This window comes from Scyliorhinus canicula, chromosome 6 (genome assembly GCF_902713615.1).
Source record: "Scyliorhinus canicula chromosome 6, sScyCan1.1, whole genome shotgun sequence".
Taxonomy (NCBI): Eukaryota; Metazoa; Chordata; class Chondrichthyes; order Carcharhiniformes; family Scyliorhinidae; genus Scyliorhinus; species Scyliorhinus canicula.
Window position 1 is genome coordinate 100,582,437 of NC_052151.1, and position 16,561 is coordinate 100,598,997.

Sequence of the window (16,561 nt, forward strand, 5' to 3'; positions counted from 1 at the left end):
CGTGGGCCCTTCCATGGGAGGGAGGGACAGCTGAAGTGAGATCCAGAAGCCCTGCTGTCCTCTGGTGAAAACACTCATCGATTCCCACCAGTGCCTGCACTATGCAGTTGAAGACCTGCGCAATGGAGCTCATGTCCTCAGCCATGGAGGTCATGAGCCATGGAGTAGATATCCCCTGTCATGTAGCGCACCTTCTGCATCAAGGTCTCCACTGCAGACATCATCCTCAAAGTGTTGCCATCGTTGATTTGGAGTGACGGCACCATCTCCTTGGACAGAAGGTGAGGGGATTCCTTCAGTCAGCCTTGCAGCCTGAGGAGGGAAGCTGTCATTCCTTCCTGATGCTCGCGACTCTGCCTTTGCAGTTCCAGCAACTCTGGGGCACATCATCCACCTGGGGTTCAGCAGAGTCCTGGGCTCCAGCGTCCCTCCTAGTGCCGGTTCCCTGGGATGTCCTTGCCTCCACCTGCTGTGGATCTTCAGCTGTGAGGTGCTCACCAGTGAGTAACCCAGAAGCCTGTCTACTATTACTACTAACAATATTGTTTTATTGTCACAAGTATGAAGTTACTGTGAAAAGCCCCTAGTCGCCACATTCCGACGCCTGTACGGGTAAGCCGGTACGGGAATTGAACCCGCACTGCTGGCCTTGTTCTACATTGCCAACCAGCTGTCCAGCACACTGAGATAAACCGGCCCAACTACTAGGTAATCCCACAATGGTGTGACTATCTGCATTGGTGGAGGCTGTGGGTGACAGATGTGATGCCTCTTCTATGTTAATTTCCAAGAATTCCCCCTCAGAGCTGCTCAGGTTACAGGTATCGGGGGAGGGGGGGGCGGTCACGAGGATGGTCCTGGCTGTTCTTCTGATTGCCCTGCAATGGATGGGAGATGGCATTTGTACAACACGAGGGGTAAACGATGCAAGATGTTTACTCACGTGAGGTTTAATGAATGACTGTGTCCTTAGGGTTCTCACTTTTTCTCGGTGCCACTGGTGCCCTCCATACTGGCTCGGGCCTGCTCAACTCTGGCCAGCTCAAGAGCTCTTTCCTCAAATGGGGTGAGGCATCACAGCTCTCACATGACTCCAGGTGGTTGTGCCTTCTCATACCTGTTGTGCTCAATTTTGTCCTGCGATGATACAGATGGGGAGAGTATAGGCGGGAGCCCTGCCAGTTCTGATAGTTGAGGAGTGGCATGCACGGGACTGGAGTGGGTGTGGGAATGGGAGGAAGAGAGTGGAGATTGGGGGCACCAAGGTGGTTGGGGGTTGGGTGGATGAAAAGAGCTTCATGACAGGAGAGCAACCCGCAAGGTGGCTGGGTTAGAGATCACCTTGGAGATGTGAGGGGTGGGCGAGGGGGTGCAGTGAGAGGCTGGAGTTAGCAGACTTACCCTGGCCGCATGAAGAAGGTCATTTATTTTTTGCCAACACTGCTGCCCAGTTAGTTCCCTTCTGCAGGGAGCTGGCACTTGCTAAAGCTACAATACCCTCCCAGGTGGGGGTGGTCACCTTGCTGGAGTGGTGCCTTCTGGAATGCAGGTACAGGAGATCCCACCTCTGCTGAACTCCATCCAGAAGTCCGGTGGGCACTCCCTCTGAGAATCTTGGAGCAGGTTTCCTGGCTGCCATCCCCTTGTTTGGATCTGGAATGAGTGCGGGGAAGGCATTTTTATGGAGCTCCCGGGGCGAGTGAATCAGCAGGAGGCTGCCAATAGCACAGCGTGATTCACATGAAAAAAAATCTCTTTTGTTTCAGAGGCTCCATATTCCGTGAGAATTTCCACCAGCGGGATTTGCACTGTTTTCCTTACTGGAACTGACACTTTGCCATTTTTTGGTAAGGTTTTGCCTGTTATATGTTTCAGACTCCTAATGCACCAGGAGCAGGCAGCTAAAGGACAATATACGGAACAAGATCTCTCAAGGGTATAATAATGGGAATTACATATTCTAACACCTAAAAACACCTCCTAATATTCCTGAGAGTGTGTGATTTCCTACACTTGAATGATCTGCGATATAATGTAAACAATACTTAGTAGTCTGTGATTTGATATTACTATGTTTTTACTTTAATTAAACAAGAGGAGACACTGGGTCACCAAACAAAACCAGACTTACCTCTAACAGTAAACTCATTTATAAAACAAATGATAACATCTGTGAGCACCAAGCATTCCAGCCGCTGCGTTGCCCACAGGTCACAAAGCGCAGTTCCTAGATGAACAGATGGTGGGTGCAATTCTCCAGAAAACATTCTAAGTGCGACAGTGAGCGGAAATTGCTATGAGCTTCCCGGCGCTCGGTCCAGCTAGACCGGCAACACATTTCAACGTTAATTGGTCCACTTAATGAAGCCTCACAGGCTTCTTGTTGCAAATGAAGGCTCGCCAGCTGATTCGCTGGCACTACGCTCGCTGGCCCCCCAGTAACAAAGTCAACCAGCACTTAAGTTGAACTTGATCAGCCAACCCCAGCCAGCTCACAATAATGGCCCCAGGAGACTGTCACAAGTTTCGGAGATGCTGACCTGAGGAGTCTCCAAGATGCTTTGTGCCCAGGAGAGATATCCTGTTCTCCCAAGGGTCCCATAGAGTCAGCCACAGGCAGTGCTGCCTAGGATGAGGGAGTCTGACCAGGAAGAGTGGATTCCAGTGTCGGAAAAATGTCAACAATCTAACCAGGCAGCATGAGTAAGTAGACACCAATGCCCCCCGCCAACTCCCATCCGGCCCCCAGCCCTTGCTCCAACCCCCCTCCCCCTCAACCCTCGAACCGCTCCCTCACACCCTCCCTCCCACCACTGTGAACCACACACGTGGCTAATGATGCCTCTCTGTGTCTCCTCAGGAAAAGCTCTCCCATAATCGTCAGGAGAGGGTCCAGACTGGCGGCAGGGGGCCGGACATAAGAATCCCCACCTCCTTCGAGGTGCAGGTCCTGGAGGTGACTGGGGTGGCTGAGGACAGGGCGGTCACCGACATGGAGGCTGGCGGACCCCGCAGAGGTGAGGCTCCACCCCGGGACTGACCCATCCCTCCCACTGACCACATGTCTATTCTCCCACAGGTCCTCCAGCCAATGGCATCGGCCCATCCCAGGCGGCACCCTCTCAGAGGATACTTCCAAGGATGAAACCGTAGTCGCGGTTGTCATCCCCACCCTCCACCAGCGCATATATACACACCTTGGTGGGGCATGTTCATGGACTGGCTTCTGGGGAAAAATCTGGTGAGCATCACACCACTGGTGATGCACATCAGGTGGAGACAGGAACCCCCAGGTGAGACAGCAGTGGGAGGTCTGCTGGATCCCAGTACCCAGCTGGGTTCCAGTCTGATGCTGAGCCTGTGGTAGAGAGGTACACGGAGCTTATAGAGATGATAGGGACCAACCTGGGCATTCAGAATGAGATGTCAGCCTCACTCCAGCAGATCCATAGCCAGTTAGAGGAGTCCCAGAGGCTATGGGCGCAGGAGATGTCAGCGGCAGTGAGTGGCACCGAGGCCAACACTGCCTGGGTGCACAATGTCAGCACCAGGTGTGAAGGTGTCCAAGACGTCGCGCGGTCGGTGCCGGCCATGGCTGAGCGTCACGGCCAGATGCCCGACTCGCTGGGGGATGTGCCCCAGTACCAAGCTGACCTTGATGAGGCTCTGTGGAACATGTCCAGCTCTCTTATGGGCATTGGCAAAGTGCTGCGGAGCTTGTCCCTGTCACAGGTGGGCAGGGTTGAGGCGCTGCATAGCACGTCCCAGTCACCGAGGAGCATTGTCAAGGGCATCGACACAATGGTGCAGACATTGGGAACCGCTAGGGTTAGCAGAGCCACATGACGCAAGGGCAGCTGGTGCTTGAACCAATTGCCCCTCCATCCCAAAGTGGACCTCAGGGCCCTAAGGGCACCGATCAGGAGGTGGGGATGCCGGGTGCCAAGCCGAACCCGTCCCATGGAGTGGCGACGGTGGCCATCAGCTCCCTCGAATTCCACCCATTTGATGAGGACACGTCTCGCAGTCAGCTCACGGGACAGGGCGGCACAGCTGTGCATGTGCCACAGATAAGTGAGCTGGGGTCCCAGAGCCCCCAGAGGATGCCTTCCTGGGGCATCAAAGACCATGGGATGAGGGAAACAGAGATTAACGTTTTGAGTTCATTGACCCTTCTACAGAACTGAAAAGGTATAAAAATGTGATGAAATATGTACTGGGAGGGGATGCAGAGGTGGTGTGGGGGAATGGAATGTTGATAGGTTCGAGCTAAAGAGAGATTAACAAAGATATCTTGAAGATAAGACAAAGGGGCTGTCAATGGTGCTATTAGGGACTGAAGAGTGTTAATAACGGCAAATAGCCAAATGTATTAAAAGGAAAACAGAGTCAGTGCTCAGGGAGGGCAAAATTGAACAACAAGGATCAGTGGCCATATGGGGGACGGTTGGGTAGTGTTGGGACAAGCCAGGGAAACCGAATACAGAAAATAAATGGGGGAATCAAGATGGAGGGAGACTAAATACAAAATGGAGAACCCCTTTACTCCGTCTGCAATCATGACCCCAACCTTCCGGTCGCTTGCCATTTCAACTCAGCATCTTGCTCTCATGCACATGTCTGTCCTCAGGCAGCTGCAATGCTATAGTGAAGCCCAATGCAAACTGAAAGAACAACACCTCATCTTCTGATCAGGCACGTTACAGTCCTCTGGACTCAACACAGAGTTCAACAACTTTAGACTGTGAACTTTCCTCTCCCTCTTCACCTAGCCTGTGTGGTGAATCACATTCCTAGTAATTCACACTGTGTTTTATTGTATGTGTTATGTTCTTGTAAGCTCGGTATACGAGCAGTTGCACGGCTCTGCCCATAGGGGGAGATGAGGAGTTTGTACTGGGCTCCACCCTTGGCTCCGGCGCTCCGCCCATGGGTCCGCCCATGGCTCCTCCCACTAACTGGAAGTATAAAGATCTGCGGTTGTGAGCCTGCTGCCAGTTCATCTCGTCGCAGGCAGGCACAGTTGTAAGACTATTAAAACCACTGTTCACTTCCAATCTCGTGTCTTGTGAATTGATGGTCACATCAATTTAATAGTCTTAGGAAACTTGAAGAAAACTACTATGGAATCAGCCCTTAAACCTGATCGATTAGAACTCGACCCGTAGGCTGCAGAGGCGAGAGAAATCTTTCAACACTGGCTCCAATGTTTCAAGGCCTACCTGGCTGAATCAAGCACTCCAGAAACTACAGAGGAGCAGAAACTCAGTCTACTGCATGCAAGGGTGAGCCACCGTATATCTACTCAACTGAACAGTATTAACTCGTATACGGGGACCCTAGCCATGCTAGATCGAATGTACGTGAGGCCCATCAACGAGGTCTACGCGCGCCACATTTTTACGACCCGCCACTAACGCCCCGCGGAGTCGTTGGAAGAATTCCTGCGGGAATTAAAGACCTTAGCTCGGGACTGTAATTACCAAGCTGTATCAGCCAAACAGCATATGGAGCTCGCTGTCCGAGATATATATGTGGCAGGGCTCAGGTCCAACTATGTGCGCCAGCGGTTGCTTGGAAAAAGGGCCCAGAACTTGGAGAACACTGTAGAGTTAGCTACAACAATGGAGGTCTCGTTCCGCAGCCTCATCTCGTTCCCCGCGGACCAAGCGACCCCATCATGGGCCCCCGACCAGCGACTGCCCCAGGCCTGCGCCGTGCGGCCACCCACCCACTACGCAGCTCCAGTGTGCCATTTTTGTGGGCAGACCCAACACCCACGGCAGCACTGCCCGGCCCGCAACGCGACATGCAGCAGCTGCGGTCGCAAAGGATACTACGCCCGGGTCTGCCTGCCGAAGGAATCCCCCTCTCCAAACTCTCCCGCAGCCCAGAGCACTCATTTTCAAAATTCACAGGCCCGCAGGCCCCCGAAATGCTGCGGCCTGTACTCCGACTCCGCCCCCAACTGACACGTACGACTCATGGAGGCCGCCATCTTGGCAAACCTCCTCCACGCGGCCGGCCACGTGCAACTCATGGGGGCCGCCATCATGGGCGCCATCGTCCTCGCCGCCCGCCACGTGCGATCCACGGGGGTGGCCATCTTGGGATCCATCCTCTTCAAACTCAGAGACTCATCTCGAAGATTACGAACTCAGAGGGCAGTCATCACAGGGCCACTCCAGCACAGCTGATCAAGCCGCCGACTACCCGCAATTCAGCGCGGTTACGTTGGACCAGTCGCGTCCAAAACACCTCCGCAACTCAATGGTGACCGTTCAAATCAATGGGTACAGGACACCATGCCTCTTTGACTCCGGGAGCACCGAGAGCTTCGTACACCCAGATCTGGTAAGACGCTGTTCGCTCCCTATTTTCCCTGCACGGCAAACTATCTCCCTCGCTTCGGGCTCTCACTCTGTTCACCTCCAAGGAAGCACCGTCGCGACCCTAACGATCCAGGGCACTAGCTACTCGAACTTCCTGGTATACGTACTCCCCGAACTCTGCGCCCCAGTCTTACTGGGACTCGATTTCCAGTGCAACCTGAAAAGCCTTACACTCAGCTTCGGCGGGCCCTTGTCCCCACTCACTATGTGCAGCCTCGCTACGCTAAAACTCGACCCCCCTCCGCTTTTTGCCAATCTCACGCCGGACTGCAGACCCGTAGCCACTCGCAGCAGGCGGTACAGCCTGCAGGACAGGGTGTTTATCAGAACCGAGGTCCATAGGCTTCTACGTGAGGGGGTCATAGAGGCCAGTAATAGCCCCTGGAGAGCTCAGGTGGGGGTCGTCAAGACCTGGGAAAAATTTCAAATGGTAAAGGGGGGGGTTGTTGGGTTACGGGTATAGGGTGGATACGTGGGTTTGAGTAGGGTGATCATGGCTCGGCACAACATTGAGGGCCGAAGGGCCTGTTCTGTGCTGTACTGTTCTAAGTTCTATGTAGTGGACTATAGCCAAACCATTAATCGGTTCACGCTCCTCGATGCGTACCCCCTCCCCAGGATTGCAGACATGGTGAATCAGATCGCCCACTATCGAGTCTTCTCCACGGTGGATCTGAAGTCTGCATACCACCAGTTCCCAATCCGCCCAGAGGACCGCCACTACACGGCGTTTGAGGCCGACGGCCGCCTCTTCCACTTCCTCCGGGTTCCCTTTGGCGTCACGAATGGGGTCTCGGTGTTCCAACGAGCAATGGACCGAATGGCGGACCAGTACGGGCTGCGGGCCACGTTTCCGTACTTGGATAACGTCACCATCTGCGGCCATGACCAGCAGGACCACAACGCTAACCTCCACCGATTTCTCCAGACTGCCCAGAAACTCAACCTCAGGTATAACACGGAGAAATGCGTTTTCCGCACGACCAGGCTAGCCATCCTCGGCTATGTTGTGAAAAACGGAGTTCTGGGCCCCGACCCGGACCGTATGCAACTCCCTCTTACAACTCCCTCTTCCTCATTGTCCCAGGGCCCTCAAGAGGTGCCTGGGGTTTTTCTCATATTATGCCCAGTGGGTCCCTCAGTATGCGGACAAAGCCCGCCCACTATTTAAGGCCACACTCTTTCCTCTATCAGAAAGGCTCGTCAGGCCTTTACCTGCATCAAGGAGGACATTGGCAAAGTGGCCATGCGGGTGGTGGATGAATCCGTCCCTTTTCAGGTAGAGAGCGAAGCCTCAGAGGTCGCTCTCACAGCCACACTAAATCAGGCAGGGAGACCAGTCGCCTTTTTCTCCCGAACCCTCTCCGCTTCGGAACTTCGACACTCCTCGGTCGAAAAGGAAGCACAAGCCACCGTGGAAGCTATACGTCACTGGTGGCACTACCTCGCAGGTAGGAGGTTCACCCTCATCACCGACCAAAGATCGGTTGCCTTTATGTGCCTACAAGTGCGATATTATGTACCGACCGGGGAAGCTCAACGAGCCCCCAGATGCCCTGTCCCACGGCACGTGCGCCGGCGCGCAAGACGACCGCCTGAAAGCTATCCACAATGACATCTGCCACCCGGGGGTCACCCGGCTCGCCCACTACGTCAAAGCCTGAAATCTGCCTTTCTCCACCGAAGAGGTAAAAACCATCACCAGGGATTGCCCGATCTGTGCAGAGTGCAAACCACACTTCTATAGACCAGACAGGGCCCACCTGGTAAAGGCCTCCTGGCCCTTTGAACGCCTGAGCATCGATTTCAAAGGGCCACTCCCCTCGACCAATCGGAATGTGTACTTCCTAAACGTAATTGACGAGTTCTCCCGCTTCCCCTTTGCTATCCCGTGCCCCGATATGACCTCCCACACAGTCATTAGAGCCCTGCACAGTATCTTCACCCTGTTCGGGTTCCCCAGCTACATACACAGCGACAGGGGTTCGTCCTTTATGAGGGACGAGCTGCGTCAGTACCTGCTCGACAAGGGCATTGCCTCGAGCAGGACTACCAGCTACAACCCCAGAGGGAACGGGCAGGTGGAGAGGGAGAACGCGACGGTCTGGAAGACCGTCCTACTGGCCCTCCGGTCCAGGAAGCTCCCGACCTCCCATTGGTCCTCCCCGACGCGCTCCATGCTATTAGGTCCCTCCTATGTACGGCCACCAACCAGACCCCTCACGAGCGGCTATTTGTTTTTTCTAGGGGCACTACCACAGGGGTTTCGCTCCCAGCCTGGTTGAAGACACCGGCCCGGTTCTCCTCCGGAAGCACGTCCGGACACACAAAACTGACCCACTCGTGGAGAGAGTGCTCCTACTCCACTCGAAACCCCAATACGCTTTCATCGAATACCCTGACGGCCGTCAGGACACTGTTTCCCTCCGGGACCTGGTGCCTGCAGGATCCAACCCCGACACTACTACCGCCGAGGTACCCCGCACACTACACCCCACCCAACCCCCCCACGCCCGGCACCCCCACGCCTGCAGGTTCGCTGCCCATGCTCCGCGCCCCCGCGCCTTTGGGTTTCTGGCGCTCCCCATCACCAGTCGAACCAGTCGGATATGAAGCTCTGACCGAATCACCCCCGGAGTCCGCCATGGTACCCTCGCCGACCGCCACCACCCAGCCACCAGAAGAGGCTGCAACCCCGGTGCTTCGTAGATCTCAGAGGACGACGCGACCGCCGGACCGACTCAATTTGTAACTTGTAGACCCATCACCCCCGCTGGACTTGATTTTTTACAGGGGGTGAATGTGGTGAATCACATTCCTAGTAATTATATTGTATGTGTTGTGTTCCTGTAAGCTCGGTATACGAGCAGTTGCGCGGCTCTGCCCATAGGGGGAGATGAGGACTTTGTACTGGGCTCCACCCTTGGCTCCACCCATGGTTCCACCCATGGATCCTCCCACTAACTGGAAGTATAAAGATCTGCGGTTGTGAGCCTGCTGCCAGTTCATCTCGTCGCAGGCAGGCTCAGTTGTAAGACTATCCAATCTCGAGTCTTGTGAATTGTTGGTCACATCAGCCTGATTGATGAAAACACTAATATTTCTCATTTACATATATAATTGGATTGATTAAGTGGATTGTGTTTTAAAACAAATAGCGTTTTTGGTACCTAACAAGCCAGAAATTCCATTATCTAAGTAAGCTCCAAAAGCAGATAGTGGATATACCAGATTTCTATGGCAACAAATAATACCACTGGATAATTTTACGTTTATCCAAATTTTGTACATCACATCCACAAAGTTTTGTTCATTCTCGAATTCTGATAGCCAGACTGAGCATGTTCAGACTGTTGTTCAAAGGTATTCGGAACTTCTGATAGCCCAACAGATTAAAAACAAAGCTGTCTGACGTTCACTGTATGGATACTAACTGCAACATGTTATATATATGAACTAGTTTTATCATCTATTGTAATGCCAACTGAATCAATGCAGGACTGATTACGTTGTGTTAACTAAATAGCTTGGCACTTAACGTCTGTGTCAAAAAACATGATGCCTTTTTAATCTAAACTGTGCCTTTGATAATGAGAAAGTACAGCATTGTTAGAAGTACTATTTTTCAAATGGAATATTAAACTTTGGTCCGACATGCATGTTTGGCGGCTTAGGGGGACAATGTTTGAGCAGGACAACTTCCTGACCTTCTAACCAATTTTCACCTTCAACCAATGTCACTGGAGGAAACAGATTAATTTGTCATTTCATTTCTGTTTCTAGGATGAATTGCTCCGTTTACTCGTGCTGCAATATAATTCATTCTACAGAAAGTGATTTGGGAGGTTTCTGAGAACTGGGCTAAGATGCAGCAGCTAAATAAATGTAAGTCTTTCTTTCTTTCATAAATCCTGTCACCCAATTTAACAGCAAGTTTTTGGAAATGCTTTACATTGCTTTTAGAATGATACTGCTTCTGTTGTCATATCGAAAAAAAAAAATCATGATCCAGGCGCTCATGTAATAAAATGAAGTGGCAGACTAGTTGCTGGGATTGTCTGATGCCTTTGCAAAAATTGAGTCAACTGCTCAGGCCTTATGCAGTAAGTGTGGATTGTGAACTGTTACTGATCGTTAATTTGCAGCTAAACATTTTTCGCAACTTTTCATCTTTGGAAATCTACCTGTAGCTATTAAGATGAGGCTATGTTTATGCTGATTGTACTCTTTATGGACTAGTATGGTTCCATTTTCATGAGCTTTCTCATTTAACCATGAAATCTAAGCCGAGGGGCACTGCAGCTTTTAGTATTTAGTAGATTTTAGATACGTTAATGTGAGTAATGTGTGCTGCACTGATTGCCATAATTGCTGACACATTCCTGTGGTACACTTGACCATCACAACAGTGGCATTAAAACAATATTTATTTTCAAAAAAGGAAGTTCGTAATCGGGCTGTTATGCTTCCATGCCCTTTATTTCACGGCAGTAATTATATTCTGGCATGTTTGATCGTTGCTTAACAGAGCATGTTGACTCAAAACTTCCAAGCTGGTTGTTGAAAAATCCTTTCTCGTTAATGAAAAGCTGTCTTAGGTCTAAGAAGTCAGTCAGTGCACGCCTCAGTGTTTTGCCAAATGTACCATGCAAACTCGTTATCATTTCAACACTGGAGACAATCAATTCAGATTCCTCAAAGGTTTCAATTGAAAACTTTTTGCCATCGAAGGGTTGAAGGCAAGATGTACAAGTTGTATTCCAGGCCTAAGTGCACACTGCATTATCAGTGTATTGGCTCAATGTCAAGATAAATTGTAAATGGAACTTTAACAGGAAAACGATCAGCTGATTCATAAAGGAAGAGGTGACAAGTCACAGGAAATTTCTCACACTACATACTTACTGTTTAACAGCAATTTGTTGTTCATGAAAGTCATTGCAAATTAAAGTTGCAGCAGTAGAATAAGACACCTTGAAGATTGTTGTCAAAAGTAATGGTCTGAGAATTGGTTGTGCATTCATACTGTTAATGTATCAGAACAGTCATTTAAATAAAAACTTTGCTGATCTAACCTGGGATTAATTAACTCAGCACTAACCAGAAATTAAGTTCCTGGGGCAGGATTTTCCATCCTGCTCCACCTGTTTTCTGGGATTTTCCATCCCGACAGTCGGCCAATGGAGTTTCCCATTGTGGGCACCCCCACAGCGTTGGGAAATCTGTGGGTGTGAGTGCGCTGCCGGTGAAGTGGAGACAGAAAATCCAGCCCCTGATGTATTCATCTTAATAACATATCACACGATTTCTTTATCCACTAAGTCACCAGAGTCCAAATTTCTCCCTTTACTTCATCTCCTGAAGGAGTTAACTCTTGCTTTTCCAGTTGTCATATCCATAAGACATGAAAGAGATCATAAACTATTTCAATTAAACCTTACTCGCTGCTTATTTAGAAATTGACTTTGCTGAACCAAAAATATGGCTGCTACAGGTCAGAGGATTTGTAAGTCGGCTACAGTTCTGGAAACGTCCAACAGTAATTATAGGACAAAGCTCAACCCTCATCCTTGTGGAATCATTGTGCGGATCCATTACAATCAATGAAACAAGGGAGCAGCAGATGATCTGTCTCCCCAGCCTGGACTTACAATAAAGAAACAATCATCAAAACTTGTTATTCCTGCTTAGACGTTAATAACCAGCTTCTATTTCTTTTAATGAACAATGGATTTTGACCAGAGACATAGAAACTGATTGTTACTCTGAAACTAACTCAACAATGGACAACACCACAGGATCATAGAATAACTACAGTGCAGATAGAAGCCCTTCAGCCAATCAAGTCTGTTCTGACCCTCTCAAAGAACACCCTACATATGCCACTCTTCCACCCTATCCCTGTCAACCAACCTAACCTTTTGAACACTAAGGGGTAATTTATGATGGCCAATCCACCTAACCTGCACACCTTTGGACTGTAGGGGGGAAACCAGAGCACCCGAAGGAAACCTATGGAGATACGGGGAGAATGTACAAACTCCACACAGACAGTGACCCAAGGCAGGAATTGACCCTCGATTCCTGGTGATGTGAGAGAGCAGTGCCAACCACTGTGCCACCGAGCCACTGCTTTGGTTTCTGGGAAGTTTTAATGTTACATTCCTGGACTCCCAGGGGAATCTGATGTTAAACATCCAGCTTGACGACAACGATCCTGGTCTCCAGGCTAATATTTTTATGCAGCTTCTCATTACAAAATAAGCAAAGCTGCCAGTACTACTTGCAGAATGGAGAGTCTGCGGCAGCTTGGAAGTTCAGACATCAATGCGGAAGCAGCTTGGGCCAACATTATACCCTTGCAGGTGAGTTGGGTATTCCAAATTTGCATGGTTGCAATCATTGCAACTAAATAATGGGACTAACCAATTTTTAGTCTCCACCTGATGGAAGTATAATTCAAAAATGGGAAATTGGAACATTATGGGCAATTAGTGATACTCTCAATGAAAATAAATACTTTAATATTTTAAACATAGGTAATGTAATTAGCCATAGTCCATGAAGGACCATAGGCATCTCTCTCCTTTAGGGGAGTAATGTTTGAGGGGCACCACTCCACACCAAGCAATTAGCAAGATAAGGAGACAAACCTCCAGGAAGTACCATCCCCAGTCGAGGGATTGAACCCACATTATTGGCTCTATTTTGCTTCACACTCCAGTCATCTAGCCAAATAAGCTAACCAGCCTCTACATTGCTTCATGTGACCTCCTGGATCAGTGGCTGGATTCTCCAATCCCCCTGCAGCATGTTTTTCGGCAGTGTGCCATACGCTGCTGGTGGGATTTTATACTCCCGCCGCTAGTCAATAAGATTTCCTATTGAAACCACCCCGCGCCGATGCAAATCTCTGGGCAGGGGTATGCTGCCGGCAGGAAAAGAGAATCCCAACGGCTGGAGAATTCCGGCCCATTCATTTTTCATAGAGGCTTGTACAAATCCATCTGCTGTACAAAGCAGTCCATAATTCAGCAGAACCCATACTCAGACAGGCCATGGTTTGTGTGGAAAATGCATACCTAGTAAAAAGAGCCATGGGACTTTTACCTACAGCATTGCCAGTGATTTGGGAAAACGTTGTTCTTTTGGGTTTACATTGTCTTCTGTGAATAATGTTCTTGCACACATTTCCAGAAGATTTCTGTGTTACCACAATTATGATGCAACATTTCCAGTAATTGTTGCTATTCCACATTGTTCATACAATAAACATAATTTATATTAATAGTTTAAGTTAGTTGACAAAAACAGCAATTAAGATAATTATTCACAGGCACCTTACTTGGACAAGTAAATCTAGTGCGTCCTATTGTTTCTTTTTTTTAAGGGCAATTTAGCGTGGTCAATCCACCTAACCTGCACATCTTTTGTCTGTGGAAGGAAACCAGAGCACCTGCAGGAAACCCACACAGACACAGGGAGAACGTGTAGACTCCGCACAGACAGTAACCCAATCCGGGAATCGAACCTGGGACCCTGGAGCTGTGAAGCAACCATGCTAACCACTATGCTACTATGCTGCCCCCTCATCCTATTGTTTCTGATGCGGAAAAGTTAAATTTCAAGCAGTGTTTGACAGTTCCAGCTGTCTTACACTAATACTTGCTTACAAAGATCAAATTGTACCTGCTAATATGAATCTTAATGGAACATGCAACTTGACACTCAAATTAACATAATTACCGATTTAAGTAGTTCAATTGATGTGTGGTTGATTGCAGAAAATAATGCTGATTACATTAAATTAGTCAGTTCATTTAAAAGAACGATACAGATATTAATTAAGCCAATACAGAGTTAATCAGCAGTGCACAGTATGAAAAAATGTTAGTATACTAAATGGATAAGAGAGTGTCCAATGTGTTAGAACATATCGAAATCCAGTGCACTAGAGTACGGTTATTGATCTGTGGAGCTCTTTCTGTGATTTAATATGGAATAGTAACTGCTCACTTTCCTTGAGTAAAAAGGACCTAGATTCGCTTTGTAAAATGATAAAGGGGCCAATTTTTCACTTCCTAACTCTTTGGACTGTATTTTTGACCCTTCTCAGGGCTGGGAGTGGAGGCAGGTAGGAGCTATAAGCAATCCTGCTGGCCAACATGCTGATTCTCCAGCTTCATTCTGCCTCTGGGTCAATTTTGCGGATCAGGGACGGAAAGGGGGGATGGGGGGTGCATGGTTTGGTGAGAAAGGCTACCGTCTGCATGTGGCGAATGGCTGATCAGGTTCATTAGGAGCGACTTGATGCTAATGAAAAGAGGCTGATTGGAATTTCCCAATCAACTCTACCTTCCTGCATGTGGCTGAGGCCTGTTTAGGTGGCTGGCTGCAGGCAGGGGGAGCAACACTCTTGCCTGTCTGAGTGGCCCTCCCCACTGAGTGTTCCTCCCCACTGCCCCTTGAGATATCTCCAGGCTGTCAGACTATTTGTCGAAACACCAGATCCTGGTTGAGTAATTCATCCTGTAGCTCAACATCAGGAACAATAAACTCATTGGGCATAAACCTTGAAGTTCAACAGGGGTGTCCAATTCGCAGTTTTGGATCAACATTCTGTATATGTCCCATTGATCTGATACTGCAAGTTTAACACTGCCAAGAAGAAAGTTACCCCAATGTCTCCAGCCTCACACAAACTCTGTTTTCTTGTCACTGACGTCATGCTCCTCCCCACACTCTCATAAACTATTTGCAATCTTTCCAACCTGTTTGACCCTGAGCTGAGCTGCAAGTGCAATATTCTTTCTCTTTCACTTACTTTCATGCTAACTCTGTCAGTCTCTGCGTTGTTAAAACACTTAAACATGTCTTTGTCACTTTCAAACATGACTATTTCAACACTCTTCAGCTGACCTTCTAGCTCTACCTTCATTAGTTCCAGTTTATCTAAACCTCTGTCTTCCATATACTTTCTTGTATCAGGATGCAATTACCCATCATATTTTGCTGTCCCACATTAGCTCCCAATGTCATTATGTTACATTTCAAATACTAACGTGGCAAATCCTCACCTTAAAATTATTTACCCCGCCTCCTCCATTTGGCTCACCACCTTGCAGTGTGGAATTTTCACCTTAAATGTCTCTAGTATTATGTTATGTAATGCGTCGTTACTCTTTTGCTTACTTCCAGAATGATCTGATGGTTGTAGTTTATAAAACTATCAGTCTTCAAATTAAGCAAATAACATTTATTGAATAACAAATATAAATAATTATGAGTTTGTTCACTCTTCTACAACTATAACTGATGATTAAGTAAATGAGAAGCATAAATAATGTTTAGCTACACGTGTCAAGGGCAGCATGGTGGCGCAGTTGTTAGCATTGCTGCCTCATGGCGCCGAGATCCCAGGTTCGATCCCGGCTCTGGGTCACTGTCCGTGTGGAGTTTGCACATTCTCTCCGTGTTTGTGTGGGTTTCACCCCCACAGCCCAAAGTTGTGCAGGTTAGGTGGATTGGCCACGTTTAATTGCCCCTTAATTGGAAAAAAAATAACTGGGTACTCTAAATTTAAAAAAAATAAATAATGGTCTAATATAATATTATTTTATAACACCAAACAATCTGTTTTTTTCATTCCCCTGCAACCCTAGTAAGACTGGAAAACCTGTTAAAGTAGGTAGTGCATTTCCAGTTGTTAAAGTGGTAACTTAATATAATTCCATAAACGTGTCACTGGACTACTCAAACTAGAACATTTTGGGATACAGACAATATAGTGCTTACATCTGTGTGATGTAATGTGATCTGCATGAGTATGTTTATCTTGAAAACTGCACCAACATAAGAGGTTTATAATATATTATTTGAAGAGAAGTTTCAACCATAAATTGGGAATCAATAGATTTGTGTAACTTTTATATGTTCATCAAGGTGAGTGACATGAGTGGCAAAACATTTTGCACATTTTCCACGTATCTTCAGTTATATCAGGGACCATGTTCAACAATTCCTCCCTTTATGACATTCCAAAATTCCAAATTCCAGAGTAGACACTCAGTTTTTCACTGTGAAATTATGCAAATTAGGAGCTAGATTGCAAAAAAAACTAATTTAGGATATTTACATCCTACAGTTTTATTATGCTGCCTGTGATGCCT